This window comes from Macaca mulatta, chromosome 1, assembly GCF_049350105.2.
Source record: "Macaca mulatta isolate MMU2019108-1 chromosome 1, T2T-MMU8v2.0, whole genome shotgun sequence".
NCBI lineage: Eukaryota > Metazoa > Chordata > Mammalia > Primates > Cercopithecidae > Macaca > Macaca mulatta.
The window spans coordinates 236,809,199-236,827,739 of record NC_133406.1 but is presented as its reverse complement, the minus strand read 5'-3'; the positions used below and the strand labels follow the sequence as shown (position 1 = coordinate 236,827,739).

Here is an 18,541-nt window from a genome sequence, read left to right as displayed (position 1 = left end):
CTGTCTCTTTCATTTATAATTTCTGATCTCCTTTCAGCTCATCCAGTAAGTTTTTAAAACGAATTTTCAGTTGCTGTATTTTTCAGTTCTAAAATTTCCCTTTGGGTTTTCCTTATCTCCTCTGTGTTGCCAAGGCTTTCTGTTTTTCCTTTTGTGTTAGGGGAGTGTGCCATTGTGGCTGAAGCATTTTTGTAACAGCGGCTTTAAAGTCTTTGTCAGAGAATCCTGAGACTCAGGTTATCCTTTCATTGGCAGTGGTTGGCTTTGTTCGTGTGAATTGAGATTTTCCTGGTTCTTTGTATGCCGTGTAATTTTGGATTGTATCCTGGACATTTTAAACATTCTGTTACGAGATTCAGAGCTTTCATTAAATCTTTTGGAAAACGTTGTGATTTTTGTTTAAGCAGCAAACGTAGCTGAGTTCCAGCCGCATGTTTCTGCCCACCTTCTGTGGGTTGTGCTTCCATGGGCAGCTCAGTTTTCAGGGCCTTTGGAGCACTTTTTAGGTCCATCCCACATGTGCATCATCGAGTAATGGGCCTTTGAACCGAAAGGTGGTTCAGTTCTTGAAGTCTTTGCCATGCTATCTAGGATCAGATTCATGCCACGTGCAGCTTTCAGGGTGATGGTGGGACCAGGAATTTATATATAATGTTAGGTGGTTGCTTTCCAAAGCTTCTCCATTTCTGCAATCGTCCTGATACACTTTGGCCCATTTGGTCCTTTGACCCAAAACCTAGGGCTCTAGTGACCCTGGTGTGACATGCACCTCTGTGAGTGTCAAACGGTGGAGAACAGAAAAAGGGAAAAGAGCAGTGGGGTTTGCTGTGCTCTCTTGGGATTGCAGATCCACTCATCAGGGAGAAAGCTCTGCTCCCTCAGTGTTTCAGCTCTTGTGGGTTCCTGTTGGGGTCTCTGCCAACACTGACACAGGATTTATTGGGGGCTGGAGTGTGAGTGTAGGAAAAATGTGGAACTTCCATGTTTTCCCTGAGCATTGGGAGGCCTCGTTCATGTCTCTTGAACCAGAATGATAGGGCTTGCCCTGGAGCTTTCTCTGTGCCAGCACCTACCTTTGTTTTTCAAACTGTGTTGTAGTCAGGCCAGGTGATCCTGGAGAAGAACATGGTAAATCACCACCAGTTTGGTGGTACTTTGACATCTGGTTTTCTTTCTCAGTCTGCCTGCTGCAGTTTACTTTTCAGAGTCCTCCAATAACTGGTCCATGCATATGTTCAGGTGTCACAGTTGTGTCCAGAGGGAAAGACTGGGTGGAATGTGCTTACTTTGTCACATCTGAAGTTGGAATCCTTCCCTTTATGTTTTTAAAGATAACTTCACTGGGCCAGGTGCGGTGGCTCACACCTGTAATCCCAGCACTTTGGGAGGCCAAGGCGGATGGATCACTTGAGTCCAGGAGTTCCAGACCAGCCTGGCCAACATGAAACCCCATCTCTACCAAAAATACAACAAATCAGCCAGGCATGGTGGTGCACTCTTGTAATCCAAGCTACTCCGGAGGCTGAAGTGGGAGAATCGTTTGAACCTGGGAGATGGAGGTTGCAGTGAGCTGAGATCGTGCAACTGCACTCTGGCCTGACCCTGTCTGAAAAAAAAAAAAAAGAAGATAATTTCACCGTACGGAATTGTAGGTTGGCAGTTTTTGTTTTTTGTTTTGTTTTTGAGACGGAGTCTCACTTCCCACTCTGTTGCCCAGTCTCGAGTATAGTGGCACATACTATATATAGTATATATAGACCCACTGTCTTCTTGCTTGAATCATTTCCCTTAAGAAATCTGCTGTCATTTTAATCTTTGTTTCTCTGTATGCAACATACCTTTTTCCTCAGGCTGCTTTCAGGATATTCTCCTTCTCACTGGGGTTAAGCAGTTTGATTGGGATGTGCTTTTATGTTTCTTGTGTTTGAGGTTCATTGAGCTTCTTGAATTGGTGAGTTTCTGGTTTCTGTCAAATTTGAAACATTTTCAGCCATTATTTCTTCAAATAGTATTTCTGCTCTCCCTCTCCTCCTTTGGAGATTCCAATTACACGTATCTTAGGCTGCTTGACATTCCCAAACTCACTAATTCTCTGTTAGTTTTTTAAAATTATTTTTTTTCTCTTTGTGTTTTGTTTTGGATACTTTGTATTGCTATGTCCTTATGTTCAGCAATCTTTTATTCTGCAATGTCTAACCTGCTATTAATTCTATCCAATGCATTTTTCTTTTATTTTTTCCTTTCTTTTTATTTATTTATTTTTATTGAAACAGAGTCTTGCTCTCTTGCCCAGGCTAGAGTGCAGTGGTGCAATCTCAGCTCACTGCAACCTCCACCTCCCAGGTTCAAGCAATTCTCCTGCCTCAGCCTCCCAAGTAGCTGGGATTACAGGCATGCGCCACCATGCCTAGCTAATTTTGTATTTTTAATAGAGACGGGGTTTCTCCGTGTTGGTCAGGCTGGTCTTGAACTCCTGATCTCAGGTGATCCACCCGCCTCAGCCTCCCAAAATGCTGGGATTACAGGCGTGAGCCACCCCGCCTGGCCAAAGTTGTAATAACTTGTTAAATGTTCTTGTCTGCCAATTCTAGCATCTATATCAGTTCTGAGTCAGTTTTGATTGATCTTTCTTCTTGCCATGGGTCATGTTTTCATGCTTCTTTGCATGCGTAGACTGTTTGATTGGATATCATTGACATTTTATTTATCTATTTATTTTTTGAGATGGAGTCTTGCTCTGTGGCCCAGGCTGGAGTGCAGTGGCACAATCTCAGTTCACTGCAGCCTCCACCTCCCAGGTTCAAGTGATTCTCCTGCCTCAGCCTCCTGAGTAGCTGGGATTACAGGCGTGTGCGACCAGGTCTGGCTAACTTTTGTATTTTTAGTAGAGATGGGGTTTCACCACATTGGCCAGGCTGGTCTCAAACTCCTGGCCTTAAGTGATCCGCCCGCCTTGGCCTCCCAAAATGCTGGGATTGCAGGCGTGAGCCACCGTGCCCAGCTGACACTGACATTTTGTATTGCTGGTTGCTAGATTTTTGTTGTTGTTGTGATCATTTCTAAAGTATTCTTGAGCTTTGTTCAGCAATGCAGTTAAGTTCCTTGGGAACATTTCGATCTATTCAGAGCTTGCTTTTAAAAATTTCAAATCAGTGTTTAGTCTAGGGATAATTATTTCCTATGAAGGAGGCAAGACCCTTCTGAGTAGTCTACCCATGCCATATGAATTCGAAGATTTTCCTCTGTGGTTGGTAGGAGCAGTAGCAACCCCCACCCCTGTGTGAGCACGGGGAGCTGCTTCCTCCAATCTTTTTGGGTGCTGCTTTGCCCAGCCTTGAGTCATTTCCTTGCCTACATGCATTGATTGTTGCTTTGCTGAGTGCCTGGAGGGGACCCTCTGCACATCTCCAGAGCTCTCTGCGTAGCTCTCTCCTGTTATGTCCTGCGAACCTTCCTGCCTTGGCTTCCCTGGACTCGGCTCTGTCTCCTCCACTCAGGGAGTCCATTGGTCTCAACCTGGGTTCCCCATCTCTGCACCACAGCCTGGAAACTCACCCGACAGGAGAAGCCTGGGCAATCTTAGGGCTCTCCTTGTTAGTTTTTCTCCTTTCAGGAATATCTGTCCTTTGCTGCCTGGTGTCTCATGGCCTGAAAACCGTTGCTTCATACATTTTTTCATGTTGTTTTGGTGGTTTGGTTGGGAGGGTACGTCCAATCTCTGTTACTCCACTTGGCCAGAAGCATTAGTCTCTGCCTAATCATTTAATCAGGGTGAAAATGTCAAGAAAATAACACTAACATTTACTGAGCACTCCCAACATGCCGGACGCAGTGCTAAGAACTTCATTTTTCTTATCTGTAGATTCGTCACATTGATTTGCATAAGCTGGTGATATTAGGACACCATTTTCCACATGAGGTCCCTGAGTGTTGCAAAGGCCACGGAGCCAGTTAGTAGTAAAATCGCCACTCGAACCCTGGTCAGTGGGCCTCTTGGCCACACCACTGTCCTGCCCTGTTGGTGGGCAGGTGTCATGCTGCGATAGGAAGCTCCAGGAGGCTCTTTTCAGGGGCCATTCCAGGACACCGAGGGCTTTTTTTGAATGGAATTTGACAGTACTTTCTGCGGGTCTTCAAAAACAGAGGTGACCCTTCTCAGGAAGCTTAGAGTAAACTTCTGGTGATAACCTTAATTTAGTCATTAACTTTTTACTTCCTTATCCCGTTGTGTGGTCTTCCATGGACTTGAATTTCTCCCAGGGTTGGACGTATGAAGGGGCCATAGAGGTCTGGCCACAGTGGAGACCCTCTAACTTTACATGTGGGGGCCTTTCTCAGGAGCTGGTAGCAGAAGATCCAACGTGAAATAGCTTAAGCACAGAGATCTGTTATCTCATGTGAGCACAGGTTCTGAGGCAAGGTGGGCTGCAGGCACCATGTGATCAAGGCTGTATCTCCCTTCCCTCCACCCTGCCTCCCCTTGTCCTCAGGCAGCGCCCCTCACCCTTTAGGATGGCCACCTGCCTGCTGCAATGAGGGGAGCTTGCTCATTCACACCTGGTGGGAGAAGGACAGGTGGAGGGAAAGTCCTTCTCACCTCTCTGATTGGCCGGCCTAGGTCATGTGCCTGCTCCTGGACCTATTAGAGTCCCCTGAGGGAGTCTGTGTGCTGATTGGCTGAAATAATCCCTGGCAAGGAGGATGACGTACTGTGATTGGCTAATTGTGCACTTAGCCTCCCAAGTCCACGGGCAGTGCGGAGAAGGGGCCAATCCTTGTGGTTTTGGGTGCCAAACCCAAAACTGGTTCCTATAGGGAAGGAGGGAGTGGAGAAGGCAAACGGAATGGCCGGTGAAGCTGTCAATCAGGCAGAGGTGGACGGTGCAGCAGGTGGAGAGCCAGGCCTTGTCCTGGGTCCTCCAGCACCTCACTGTGGGCAACGGGCAGTTCCCAGCCCGGGCTCCCTTCCTGCTTCTGCAAACTGAGCTTGCTGCACAAGACAACTGGCATTTCTCGGGTGCACGCTTGGTGCTGCCTCAGCACGATGTGAAGGCTGCGCGTGCACAGTCCCGTCCCGGAGCCTCCCGACTTCCCCTGGGGAGGGGATTACGGTCACTTCAGTTTAGAGATAAGGAAACAGGCCTAGAGAGGTTAAGAAACTTGCTCCAAGTCAAACAGCTGGTCAGCAACAGAGCCGGGGCTGACGACTGTGTCCCTGGTGCAGGCCATGTCCCTGGCATCCCTAAACAAGGACATCCACCTGGCCGGGACAGGAAGGGCAGCGCCAGGGTCTGGGGTCTCCTCCATCCCCTCCCTCAGGGCCTGCCTAGAGTGGCTGACTGAGAAACCCACAGGAGGATGCGGCATGACGGATGCCTTCAAACTCGCACTGGGCACACACAGGCAATTCCTCCGTGGAAAGAGATGAATTCACAAAGGAGAAAGTGTGTAAAATATCAAGAAGACATTAAGTGGAGGACACGTGAACCCCTGGGCAGCGAGTGCAGGAGGCGGAGGCTGTGCCCCTGGACGCTGCAGCTGGGCTGGAGCCCTCTCCCTGGCACCATGGAAACAGTAATATCAGAAACAACAGAGTCCTGGTTAGCGGCGTGCTCATGCCATGTGCCTGTCAGCTCTGCAAGCGTTTGTTGGATGTGAAGGTTGACGTGATGGCCACGCTGCCCACAACAGGTCAGCACGTTCCCAGGACTGTCCTGAAAGGTGGGTTCTTTTTTTCCCATTATCCAAATAAGGACAAGGACTCAGAGAAGCCACGTAACCTGGCTGGGAGGAGGGTTCAAGCTGGGTCTTCCTGTCCCCAAGCTGCACTCTGGACCCCCCTCCTGAAGCCGAATAAGTGGGATCTCCCCCGGCCCCCTCCCCACCTCGCTCTGCCTGGGACACGTGGCTGCGTAGGGCTTCTATGCCCCAGAAACCAGGTGGCTCCTCTCCTCCTAGTCCCTCTCCTAATTGTTGTGTTGCAAGCAAAAGGGTGCAGACAGCTGAGGCTCCTCACTTCCCGCTCCAAAGCTCAGAACCTCCCTTCCCTCCTGGATCCAACAGATGCAGCGACCACTGCTGCCCGTGCCTCTCAAACTTGTCACCCACGGATGCCGGGAAAAATGCACATAAAAGTAAGATTATGTTATTTTTTGTAAATAAGTGATGCAGTAACTCAGATCTGATTTGGGCCGTCAGCCCGATCCGGCAGAGAGAGAGAGAGAGATGGCTGCTGAAGCATTTGCGTGTGTTCTCAGGGAACGTTTATTGTGGAACGCTGGGCTCCAGTAAAACTTTCATATGAATTATTCATTATGGAATTCAGATGAAATGCCAAAAACCCTCCCACTAAGGGGCTGCCTTTTTATTTTTATTTTTATTTTTTTACTTCTGAAGAGAGTCTTAGCATCTAACGCCATCAGATGCTACTTAGTGGGGGAAATGGATTGGTCTGCGGAGAGAGTACTGACATTTTGTGCGGGTCTCTGAGGACATTTGGCATTTCTTAAAGGAGCCAGCGGACCGCATGCCAATGTCCTGCCCAGGAGCTCTGATTTTCTGAGGGGCACTGGGAGATGAGAGTCCCTGTCTCTCTTGCTGCCTGTAGTTGGAGAGGAAAGTGGGTGGCGCCTACAGCATAGCCCTCTGAAGCTCACAGGGCACCCTTTAGGCCCAATATAGTGGGTCTGCTCTGGGAGAGAGTTGGGGCAGGTGCTCTCTCTCTTTTTTTTTTTTTTTTTTGAGGCAGGGTCTTGCTATCACCCAGCCTGGAGTGCAGTGGCACTATCTCAGCTCACTGCAGCCTCCACCTCTGGGGCTCAAGTGATCCTCTCACCTCAGCCTCCCGAGCAGCTAGGACTACAGGCATGAGCCGCCACGCCTGTCTAATTTATGTATGTTTTTTGTAGAGACAAGGTTTCACCACGTTGCCCAGGTTGGTCTCAAACTCCTGGGCTCAAGTGATCGGCCTGCCTCAGCCTCCTAAAGTGCTGGGATTACAGGCGTGAGCCAACACGCCTGGCCTGTCTGTCTCTCTCTTTTTTTGAGATGGAGTCTCGCTCTGTCACCGAGGCTGGAGTGCAGTGGCTCGATCTCAGCTCACCACAACCTCCCGGGTAGCTGGGACTACAGTCATATGCCACCATGCCCTGCTTTTTTTTTTTTTTTTTGTATTTTTAGTAGAGACAGGGTTTCAGGGTGTTGGCCAGGCTAGTCTTGAACTCCTGACCTCAAATGATCCGCCCACCTCAGCCTTCCAAAATGCTGAGATTATGGGCATGAGCCACTGTGCCCAGCCTTTTTTTTTTTTTTTTTTTTTTTTTTTTTAATGAGAAGATGAAGGCTCAGAGATTGTTATGGGCTGAACTGGGTACCCCCTTACCAAATCCACATGCTGAAATCCTTACCCCCAGAACCTGTGAGTGCGACCTTATTTGGGGACAGGGTCTTGACAAAATTAAAATGAAGTCATTCAGGTGGCCCCTAATCCCGTAGGACTGGTATCCTTCTAAGAAGGGGAGGTTTGGACCCAGACACACACAGGCACACACAGAGGCCATGTGACAGTGAATAAGGCCTTCTGGGAGTCAAGGAGAGAGGCCTCAGAAAGAACTAGCCCAGTCCACACCTTGATCGTGGAGTACTGGGCTCCGGGACGGGGGGAGAGTAAGTTTCTGTTGTTGAAGCTGCCCAGTTTGTGGCTTCAGGAAACCAACAGAGACGAAGGGACTTTTCAAGATTCGCCAGAGTGGAGCGGGACTCACCGTCTTGGCCGCGGGATCCTGCCTGCTGGTGTTTTTTGGTTGGAGGAAGTGGGAGCTCACTTTGCCAAGTCACCCTTAGGCCCCACGTGATGCCAGGATGCAATAAGAGAGAAGCTTAAACAGGAACTCTGCTAACGTCTTTATTTCTTCCCTTTGAAGAACCCTGGAAAGCTCTCTGTAAATATTTGTGAAGTTAATTTCACAACCCACAAGTGAATACATGAATAAATTAGTGAGTGAGTGTCAAACACAGCACTGTCCCGACGCCTGTCCTGTCTGTTCAGTGACCAGATGTGACTTCCTCTAGGGCCCTGAGGCAGCCATGGCCTCAAATCACTGCTGTGCCCTGAGGGCAGGGGTGCCAAGGGGTGAGGTCCAGTGGGCTGCTCTGCCCTCAGCACTGGGGTGTCTCGGGCTCAGCCTCTGGGAAGCGTTGAGGTCTTCCCTCCGAGGCAGTCAGTGGTGGGAGAGGAGGGTGAGGGACACGCCGCCCAGAGCTGTAGCCACCGGGCAGCCTGGGCTTTGCTTTTCCTTTCCAAGGCCTTCCCTGCATGGCGAAGTGGCTGGCTCTGTTCACATTCAAGCTGGCCCAGAACAGCTTCACGTGCACCTCAGATCATCTTTTAGGGGTTTTTAAATTTTCATTTTTTAGCAGTAGTTATCATTTTGTTTTTCCATAGGGAGAAACAGGTGGTGCCTTAAAACAAACAAACAAAACTCTGACGTTTATTGGATTTATGCTGAAAATATTGAACCGTTCACAAAGGGGCCTTTGATCCTGAGAACCTTTCAGGTCTTCGGTGCTTTTGTGCTCACCGATTCCAGGCCAGGACACCAATGCTCCCATAGCCTTGAAGCCCAGTGGGAACGGGCCGGCCCGGGCTCAGGAGCCCCGTGCCCCTCCCTCTCCTTTCTTCATTTGCCACCAGCTCAACATCCCTTGCCCTGCCCCGTTGCATCTACACACATGTGTTTTGGTTTTGATTGATTTGTTTGCCGACACTTTTTGTTAGCAGCTCATTGAAGATTTCCAGTCTGCAGTAAGGATTGAGCCATGGAATCTTCTGGAATCCCTGCAGCCTGGCTGAGCCATGAGCTGTCCCATGGCTGCAGCCAGTGCTGCCAATCCTATGTTCCGTTTGCAGGGAACATTCTTTCCCTCCACACCCGCACTTCCCCGAGACCAGCCCGGTCCAGGCTTTGGGGTCTGCCTGGCTGTCTCCTTGTCCTCCGCTGCCCCGCCACCCCTGTCCCCAGCCTAGACCCAGAGCACTGTGTCCTGGCCTTTGTCAGACCCCGTCTATCCGCGCACCTCCGGGCCTGGTCCCTGAACCGCTGCCTGCCTCCCAGGGTCCACTCTGGCCTCAGTGAGTGACAGGCTCTCAGATCACCACATAAATGAATGAACTTCCGGAAGAAGGAATGACAACATGGGCGTTTAAAAATATTCCTTCATTCAGCGTCTACCCTATCTTTGCAATGATGCCTGATGTTCTCCCTTGAAAAGAGCAGCATTTGGGGAGAGGGAGGCCTCGCCAGCGGCACCGGTGGAACCTAGGATGGGAGCCTGCCACGCCAGATGCCAGACACGCCAGGGTTCCCGCACACCTGATCCCGATTGCATGAAGTGGAGGGACCTCCTCCTCCCTCTTTGTTTGTGTTTTCCCTCTCCCTCTGTCCCTTCCACATGTCCCCACCCTGAGTCGGGATCTGTGCCACGGTATAGACTGCAGAGTTTTGACCTCCTCCTCGAAGTCCTCCTTGTCTTTTATTTAAAAGGCAGCAGAGAGGGGGACTCTAGTCTCTCCCCCTGCCCTGCCTGCCAACAGCTACACGGCATAGAGTTCACTGTTCTGTGGCTTTAGGTCTTCGTGTCCGGGCGCCCGCACAGTGGAAACAGGTGGGGGCAGAGACAAGAGCGAGGTGACGGGACAGCCACCTTGTCCTCAGCGTCCCTCCAGGAGCCCCTCGAGGTTGGAATGGCAGGCACCGGGTCCTTCCTGGAGCCTCTCGTCTCTGCTAGGCAGCGATGTGTTGTAACAGGTTCCTGGAGCACTTCCTCGCCATCTGTCTCCAGAGCTGGATTATCGCTCCGCTCCGAGAGGGGTTCCAATTTGCAATTGTAAATTGTGTTCTTTCCCCCTTTTCACTCCACATGTAGGGACTCTGACAGCTTGAAGGGGCTGTCGTGGTTTGCAGAGAGCATGGCTTGTTTTCCACACGGCACAAAACACCCTCCCTCTGGAGTCCCTCGGGGGACAGGGACGGTCCCCAGGGGTGCTGGGTGGGCGCTGGAGGCCAGGTGAGTAGGAGACTGGGAGGGAGGGAGGCAGGCGCTAGACACATGGTCTTTCTCCAAGTTGACCTTGGGCTGATTCCGGGACTCGACCCTGGACTCCTCCGGGGGACCCAGAGCCCACCCTGACGAGCTCATGTGTGCAATGAGGTAAGAGTGGATGGTACTGGGGGCACCTGACCTCTCGCTTCTGTTCCTCTCCCGCGAGAGCCTTTACACCACGGGGCAGGGGCCAGAGGGCTTCCTTGCTACACAGCCGGGCCCTGCCACTTCCCCCGCGTGGCACTCTTCACACTCCTCACTCTGCCGGGCCCTGCATAAGGCCTGCTGCCCGCCGCCTGCTTCCCTCCTCTGTCCCGGGGGACACCGACCTCATCACTGTGCCTTGAACACACCAGGGCGCCTTTCACAGGCATCTGCCCCGCAGACAGCGTCACCGCCAAATTCTACCAAACATCTGAAGAGGAGTTAATATCAGACCTTCACAAACACCTCCAAAAGATGGGAGGAGAAAATGCTTCTCAGCGCCTTTTGAGTCCAGTGGTCCTTAGGTGCCAAAGCCGGACAAAGGTACCACAGGACAAGGAGCTGGCAGGCACAGCCCCTCCCAGGTCTCATTCTTCCCGCAGGCTCCCTCTCGCCGCTGGCCAGGGCCTGCGCTTGAAATGCCCGCCTGGGAGGTTTCCTGATTGTTCTGACGCCGGCTGCTCAGTGCCCCATCCCTCCCCCAGCCTTGCTCCCCCCTGCAGGGTCCTGCTGGGGACATGTGCCTGGCCCACCTGTCTGACACTGCCCCCATCTCTGTCCCTGGACCGATGCTCCTGTCTGGCTGACTCTTTGTCTCGTGTTTACATCGGTTGTACCCAGAGCGGCACCTGGTTGCCAGAGGGCACCTCTGCTTGCATGGCGTGTAGCAGAGAGAATGGCTCCCAAGATCCTTAGCCATGGACTTGTCCCCTCATAGTCAGGGTGGGGTGGGTCTTGCCTCTGTCCGTGGAGCTGTCCCTCCCATGGCCTTCGATGGCACCCTTGTGTGGGTCTTCACCTCCTGCACCCCTGCGTGGGTCCTCAGCTCCTGCACCTCTGCAGAGTCGGCTGCATCAGCAAGCTGCATCGGCCTGGCAACACTGGCTACAAGGCTCCTTTGGTGCCTCTTCCGCATCTTGTTGCAGGGTCGATCTGCTTCAAGGTCAGCAAAATGCTTTTGGCTCCTACTGTACAGAGAAGGAAACCGAGGCTGGCACATCCCCAGGTGGAGACAGCGTTCACGACAGCCAGGGGCCAGGGGATGATGAGCTGGTTTGTTCCAAGAGAGGGTGAAGCTTGTGATATGTATGAAGCATGGGTGGGCAAGGTGGCACGCGGGCACCCAAGGCCAGTCCAGTTAATCCTCAGGGTTGAGCCCAGGACCAGCAGAGCCAGGGCCAGGCCTGATGCATGGACCTGCAGGCCTATAGGGCATCCAGTGAGGGGGTCCCTTTCAGGCAATACAGGGACTGCTCTCCGGGGGCCACTAGGAAACCTCAAACCCACAGCTGGGCCCAGGGCAGCAGCAGGGTCGAGATCAAGAATAATGTCCAGTGGGAGGCTGAGCTTTGTCCGAGGCCTGCAGAGGATCCCTGGGGATGCTGTGGGGTTTTCATAGGCTGTGGAAGGAGTGTGGGATCTGGGAACCTGAAGCCCAAGGTACAGCCATTCAGCACCACAGGTGTGGCCCAATTTCTAGGTAAAGACGACAGTTTGGCCTGGGAAACACACCCCCGTTTGCCCAATTTTGAGGTCCGGGGTGTTTTTTCACTGGCTCAGCTTCCCACAGAAGGTCCCTGTTCCTTTTGGGGTTTCCTAAAGGCATCAGGGCCTGTTTTTCAGACTTGAGATCCAAGGCAAAGGGGCCTTTGCTCACTTTTAAAAAAAATTCATTTTTATTGGCGCATAATAGATGTACATAGTTTCTGGGTACATGTCAGAATTTAATACATTCATATAATTTGTAAAGATCCAATCAGCATAATTAAGGCATCCATCACCTTCAATACTGGTCTTTTCTTGATGCTGAAGACATTGGGGTTATTCTCTTCTGGCTGTTTGGAAATGTACAGTAGATTACTGTGAGCTACAGTCACCTGCTGCTCTAACACTGGGGCTTATTTCTCCCATTAAACCATATATTTGTACACATCAGTCACCCTCTCTTCATCCCCCGACTCCCTTCCCCTTCCCAGTCTCTGGTACCCACAATCTACTCTCCACCTCCATGAGATCCACCTTTTAGCTCCCCTGTGTGAGTAAGAACATGCCGTATTCGCTTTCCTCGGCTTAGCTTACTTCACTTAACATGGTGGCCTCCAGTTCCTCCGTGCTGCTGACTTTCAATACCTCGTTCTATGGTAGCTCCACCCACTCCCAGTAAACCCTCCGCGTCCTGATGCGCCATGAGATGGCTGCTGTTTCCCAAATAGTGCTACGGCCCCGCTTCTCCCCTCCTTCTCTGCCCCAGGGCCTGGGTCCACTCCCGCACACCAGCTCCCACCTGCTCCCAGCCTCCCCCTCCCATCTGCACCGGCTGGGTTTTGGCTTTAATTTCAGCAAACACAGACAATTCCTCTTCCCACTGGGGATGAGAACTGGCAGAAATATCACAGCGAAGGCAGCCTCCCCAGCTCCTACCAGCCAAGGAAAAGCAAAATCCATAGGCGTTGCTCAGGGTGTGATTAACCTCCTGAAAAGCACACATTCCCTCCATCATCATCATCATCATCATCATCGTGTTGATCTCAGCCATCATCATCATCGAGTTGATCTCGGCCCGGAGCGTCCACAGCGCTCCTGACAGCTCCTGCAATCCAGGGAGGAGGCAGGGGGGAGTGCTCGGCCCCACACCTGGGTAAAGTCACACGGATGGAGAAACCACTTCATACACTCAGTGAAAGCAATGTTCCTGATGAGTTTGAGTCAGCACCGGGAAATTAGAGCCAGAATCAACCGCAGGAAATCAGCATCCTCTCGGCCCCTGTCTTCTCCTCGGCAGAGTGGGCTAGAAGGTCAGTGTTGGCTGGAACTGCCATCTCTGTGCGCAACGGTGATTGCAGTGACCGGCGTGAACAGTCTTCAAACGGGTCCTTGGCAGGGGTGGGAAAGTGGAGAGGGGGGACGCCGTCACACAGGCTCCTTATTAGGGATTTCCTTCCCTTTCCGACCTTAGAAGGATGCCAGAGATCTCGAGCTTTGGCCGTGGATGGACCTGGGTGTGAGTCATGGCTCAGCCATTTGCCAGCTGTGCAAACTCAGACAAGCTGCTTAAGCCGCTTCACACTTTCAGTAAAGGGAAGGTAGATGGGAGATGAGGTATCGTACGGGGTGCATGGCCCTTAGGAGTGTCTGGTCCATAGTGAGGGCCCCGTGCATGGAAGCCATAGCAACCAGGATGTGTGCTTTCTCTGAGCAGCGCTTTGCTCCGTGGTGTCCACCGCATGTACACTAATTTCCAGGACCAGGAGCTGCTTTCGAGGACCCTCCCTAGCAAGTACTTAGGAGTATGCCACACACAGATTGAGCACAGATCCGTCTCTGGCTCTATCTCACAGCTTTCCCGCTTCTTTCCTTAGGCTGGTGGTTGACGTGGTCTCCATGAGCTGTGTGCATCCTCTGGTAACAGGAAAAGATTTGTCCCCCCAGGAAGGTCTCCAGCCTTCCCCCATCTGCTCTCTGGGGGGGATTCTGCCTTGGTCTTCTCTCATCCATCCCTCAGGGGTCCCGTCTTTGTGATGTCAGCGTGAAGTGGAATCTGCAGAATGGCTGAAGTGGAGAAGACTGCAAATGCATTGGATGATGATAGCAGCATCATTTACAATCACCACGACTTGGAAGCAGCCGAGATGTCCTCTGGCAGGTGATTGGAGAAATGAACTGTGGCATGTCGACACAGACCACGGAATACTATTCAGTGCTAAAAATGAGTGAGCTTCCCGTCCATGAAAAGACATAAAGGAACCAGAAATGCAGATCACAAAGTGAAAGCGGTCAGTCTGGGGAGGCTACACACCCTCTGACTCCAACTCTGTGACATTCCCAAAGAGGAAACATTATGGGGACAGGAAAAAGAGGAGGTGCCATCATTAGGGAAGCAGGAGCTGAAGAGAGTCAGAGTGACACCACTGAAAAATCTTCTCTGTCTTGAGACTAACAAGGCACCTTCCTTACCAGTCACAACCCATGGTCCTAAGATGGTCACAGCTAAGGAGGCAGCTTGGTACTGCCTGCAAGGACAAACTCCTAAAACAACAGAAAGCCCAGATGTCCCAATACCCATAACAATATGTGCTTTCAAGATAATTATAGATACGCTTTGATGTACTCATGTACTAGACTGTTAAGGATAGTTTTCTATAAATCAATAGTGTAATCAATTTTGTCATGCCATCTGCTCCTCCTCACAGAGTCACGGCTTGGTTTAGTCATTACATAGACAAGACCCCTATATAAGAAAAACTTAAAGACGGTGCATTCTCTCAGAAGGTCCCCTGCTCTGTAAGAGTAGCTTTTAATAAACGTGCTTCCTTCGCTGCACCTTGTGATTCACCTTGAATTGCTTCCTGTGTGAGATCAGAAACCCTCTCTTGGGGTCTGGATCAAGACCCCTTTTCCGGTAACACCATGGGTTGGGGAGAGGGGAGCGATGAATAGGTGGAGCACAGGACTTTTTGGGGCGGTGAAATTCCTCCGTATCATTCTGTCACAGTGGGTCTATGCCATTAAACATTTGTCTAAACTCATAGGCTGTACAACACCAACAGTGAGCTGTAATGTGGACTATGGACTTAGGGTGATTGATATGGTTTGACCGTGTCCCCACCCAAATCTCATCTTGAATTTCCATGTGTTGTGGGAGGGACCCAGTGGAAGGTGATTGAATCATGTGGCAGGTCTTTCCTGTGCTGTTCTCCTGATAGTGAATAAATCTTATGAGATCTGATGGTTTTCTAAAGAGGAGTTTCCCTGCACACGCTCTCTTCTCTTGTCTGCCACCATGATTGTGAGGCCTCCCCAGGGACGTGGAACTGTAAGTCCAATAAACCTCTTCTGTAAATTGCCCAGTCTCAGATATGTCTTTATCAGCAGCATGAAAATGGACTAATACAGTGATAATGACATGTCAATGTAGGTTCATCAGTTATAATAAATGTACTATTTGGTGGGGGGTATTAATAGTTGGGGAGGCTGTGTGTGTGTGGCGGGGGGGGACAGAGAGTACATGGGACTCTACCTTCTGTTGGATTTTGCTGTGAGCCTAAAACTGTTCTAAACATATATAAAGTCCATTTACAAAAGTATCTGAGAGGCTAAATCCATCTCTATAAGAAATATGAAGAAAGAAGTAGCAGGGGGAGATGCAAAAGGTGACTGGGATGGGGGTGTTAGGGAGGATTTCTGGAATTTGCCCTGTGAGAGGCTCTGAGACAGATATAGGAGGAACAGAATTAGGGAAGGGAGAAAAGAAGTATGGCTGTGGGCTATAAATTAGATCCATGCTGAGGCAGGAGGATTGCTTTAGGCCAGGAGTTTGAGACTAGCCTGGGCAACATAGCAAGACCTTATCTCTACCAAAAAAAAACAAAAACAAAAACAAAACCAAAAAAAGCAGGGCATGGTGGCACATTCCTGTAGTCCCAGCTACTCAAGGGGCTGAGTGGGGAGGATTGCTTGAGCCCAGGAGGATTGCTTGAGCCCAGGAGGTCAAGGCTGCAGTGAGCTGAGATCATGCCAGTGCACTCCTGCCTGGGCCATGGAGTGAGACTCTGTCTCAAAAAAAAAAAAAAGTTAGAGTCATGATCATTTTCCTGAAGAGATTCAAGGACAGCTTAGTGCTACCTTTGATGCTGTATTCTACTTTTTTTTTTTTTTTTTTTTTTTTTGAGATGGAGTCTCGCTCCATTGCTCAGGCTGGAGTGCAGTGGCGCTATCTCGGCTCACTGCAAGCTCCACCTCCCGGGTTCACGCCATCCTCCTGCCTTGGCCTCCCGAGTAGCTGGGACTACAGGCGCTCACCACCACGCCTGGCTAATTTTTTGTATTTTTAGTAGAGATGGGGTTTCACCGTGTTAGCCAGGATAGCCTCGATTTCCTGACCTTGTGATCCACCCACCTCGGCCTCCCAAAGTGCTGGGATCACAGGCATGAGCCATCGACCCAGCCTGTTCTACTTCTTTGAATTTAATTTCTCACTGAGATTGGACCACATGGGGTCCCAGCTTATATCTGGGTTACATTTGTAAACTAAGTTTAACCCATTTATGCCTAGTGTTCCATTATTGGAATGCTAAGCTTGTGGGAGTAATTTATGTCTGACTGCTCAAGGTCATCGCCAAGGTCTGATTTTTCACAAAAAATATTTGCTTCCGGACAAGACAGAAGTAGGATGAAAATGAAGAGATTATGTGAACTGGACAACCCCTTCTGGCTTGAAAATACCTGTAGTGACCACAGTCTGATTTCTCCCTCCTCACATGAAGCTTTTTTTTTTTTTTTTTTTTTTTTGAGACGGAGTCTCGCTCTGTCGCCCAGGCTGGAGTGCAGTGGCCGGATCTCAGCTCACTGCAAGCTCCGCCCCCCGGGTTCACGCAATTCTCCTGCCTCAGCCTCCCGAGTAGCTGGGACCACAGGCGCCGCCACCTCGCCCGGCTAATTTTTTTGTGTTTTTAGTAGAGACGGGGTTTCGCCGTGTTAGCCAGGATGGTCTCGATCTCCTGACCTTGTGATCCGCCCGTCTCGGCCTCCCAAAGTGCTGGGATTACAGGCTTGAGCCACCGCGCCCGGCCCACATGAAGCTTTTGCGGCATTCCGTGAAGAAGGAGCAGCCACTCCCTTCCTTCCCCAGAGGGGAACAGCAACAGATTCCGGCAGGTGAGTCAGCTGCCGAAGAAACAAGTCCTTACTTCAGCTGCGTGGAGCTGTGTCGGGGCAGGTCGTTGCCTTTGTCTCCTTCGGGTAAACAGCAGAGCGTGGATGGTGTTTGACGCCCGCATGAGGCGTCCATCCGAGCTGTAGGGATGTAATTTGGAATTGGCTTTTCAGGCAGGGATCACATTTCCAGCCTCTATTATGTCTAGTAGGGCCATGTGACTGAGTTATGGATGGGAAACGTGGGTGGAAGTGATGTGTGCCCCTTCCAGGTCTCACCTGTGAGGTATTTCCTTCTCTCCCTTCCCCAACAGGGAAGTGACTGGATGGCAATGACCCAGGAAGCGGCCCTGTTGTCCGGGAAATGGGCTTACCCTGAGCCACAGCCTGAAGGAGAGCCACCGACTGATCAGGAACACCCAGTTGGACTTTATTCCAGCAAAACACAAAGCATTGTTGTGCTGGGCCATGGTATATTCTTGGGTTTCTTTTACTAGAACACTTGGCATTACCTTCACTAATATACACTCATATCATAGACATTTTCACTAGTTATAGATGACATGCACTATTTTTCCTTCTGAAACAGAAATTTGCAGCAGCACTACCAAAGGACAGTAGAGTTTAAAAAATCTATTTTTAGATTGACTGGAGTTCATGTCTCTGCAAAGAACATCTAAGCCCTAAGCCATCCAGAGTGGATGAGGCATCTCTGCATGGGTTAAAATACGCATTCCAGCTGCTGTAACTGAGAAGGAGTTTCATAGTGGTCAAAACGACATAGAAGTTTATTTCTCATGAATGTAACAGTCCAAACACAGCTCCACAGTGGCAAGGAGCCAGCGTCCTTTCTCTTGCTGCCTGCTGTGCTCAACGGGTGGCTTCTGTCTTTGAGTCCAGCATGGCTGCTCTGGCTCCAGCCATCATTTCCATACTCCAGCAGGTGGCAAGTGGGAAGAAGAAAGGGAGAGCTTATGCCTTTCACTTCAGGGACACGGCCTAGTGCTGCTCACATCACCCTGCTTACCTGTGTTGGGACCAGAATCTAGTCACATGGTAGCAAATAGCTGTGAGGAATATTGGGAAAGGTAGTCTTTGGCCACTTGGCCTCATGACCATCAGAAACTGCTGTACTACAAAAGGTGGGTTCTGATCATCTTAGTTGGAAGTGCTGTGACAAATGACCATATCCTGGGGGCTTAAACAGCAGACATTTATTTTGCACAGTCCTGGAGGCTGGACACCCAAGATCAAGGTGCTGGCAGGCTTGGTGTCTGGTGAGGGCTTGCAGACGGCCACTTGTTGTATCCGAGAGAGAGGGAGAGAGACAGAGAGAGAGAGAGAGAGAGAGAGAGAGAGAGAGAGAGAGAGAGAAAGAGAGAGAGAGGCGGGGAGGGAGAGGGAGAGAGAAAGAGAGAGGTGGGGAGGGAGAGAGAGAGAGAGAGGGAGAGAGAGAGAGAAAGAGAGCTGGGGAGGGAGAGAGAGAGAAAGAGAGAAGTAGGGAGGGAGGGAGAGAGAAAGAGAGGCGGGAAGGGGGAGAGAGAAAGAGGTGGGGAGGGAGAGAGAGAGAGAGAGAGGCGGGGAG

At 50.7% G+C, this 18,541-nt stretch overlaps 2 long non-coding RNA genes across 2 annotated transcripts in view; both read left to right on the top strand.

The window, feature by feature from the left end:
- LOC144336824 (uncharacterized) overlaps positions 1-1,626 on the top strand; it is a 33,946-nt gene extending 32,320 nt beyond the window's left edge. The window contains exon 2 of the long non-coding RNA XR_013409182.1: positions 1,332-1,626. This is a non-coding gene — a long non-coding RNA (uncharacterized LOC144336824). The remainder of the gene's footprint in view (positions 1-1,331) is intronic.
- Positions 1,627-10,823: 9,197 nt separating this feature from the next.
- On the top strand, positions 10,824-15,148 carry LOC114674313 (uncharacterized). The gene is made up of 2 exons (XR_003725349.2): positions 10,824-13,100; positions 13,262-15,148. It is a non-coding gene; the product is annotated as an uncharacterized LOC114674313 (long non-coding RNA).
- Positions 15,149-18,541: the final 3,393 nt, after the last annotated feature.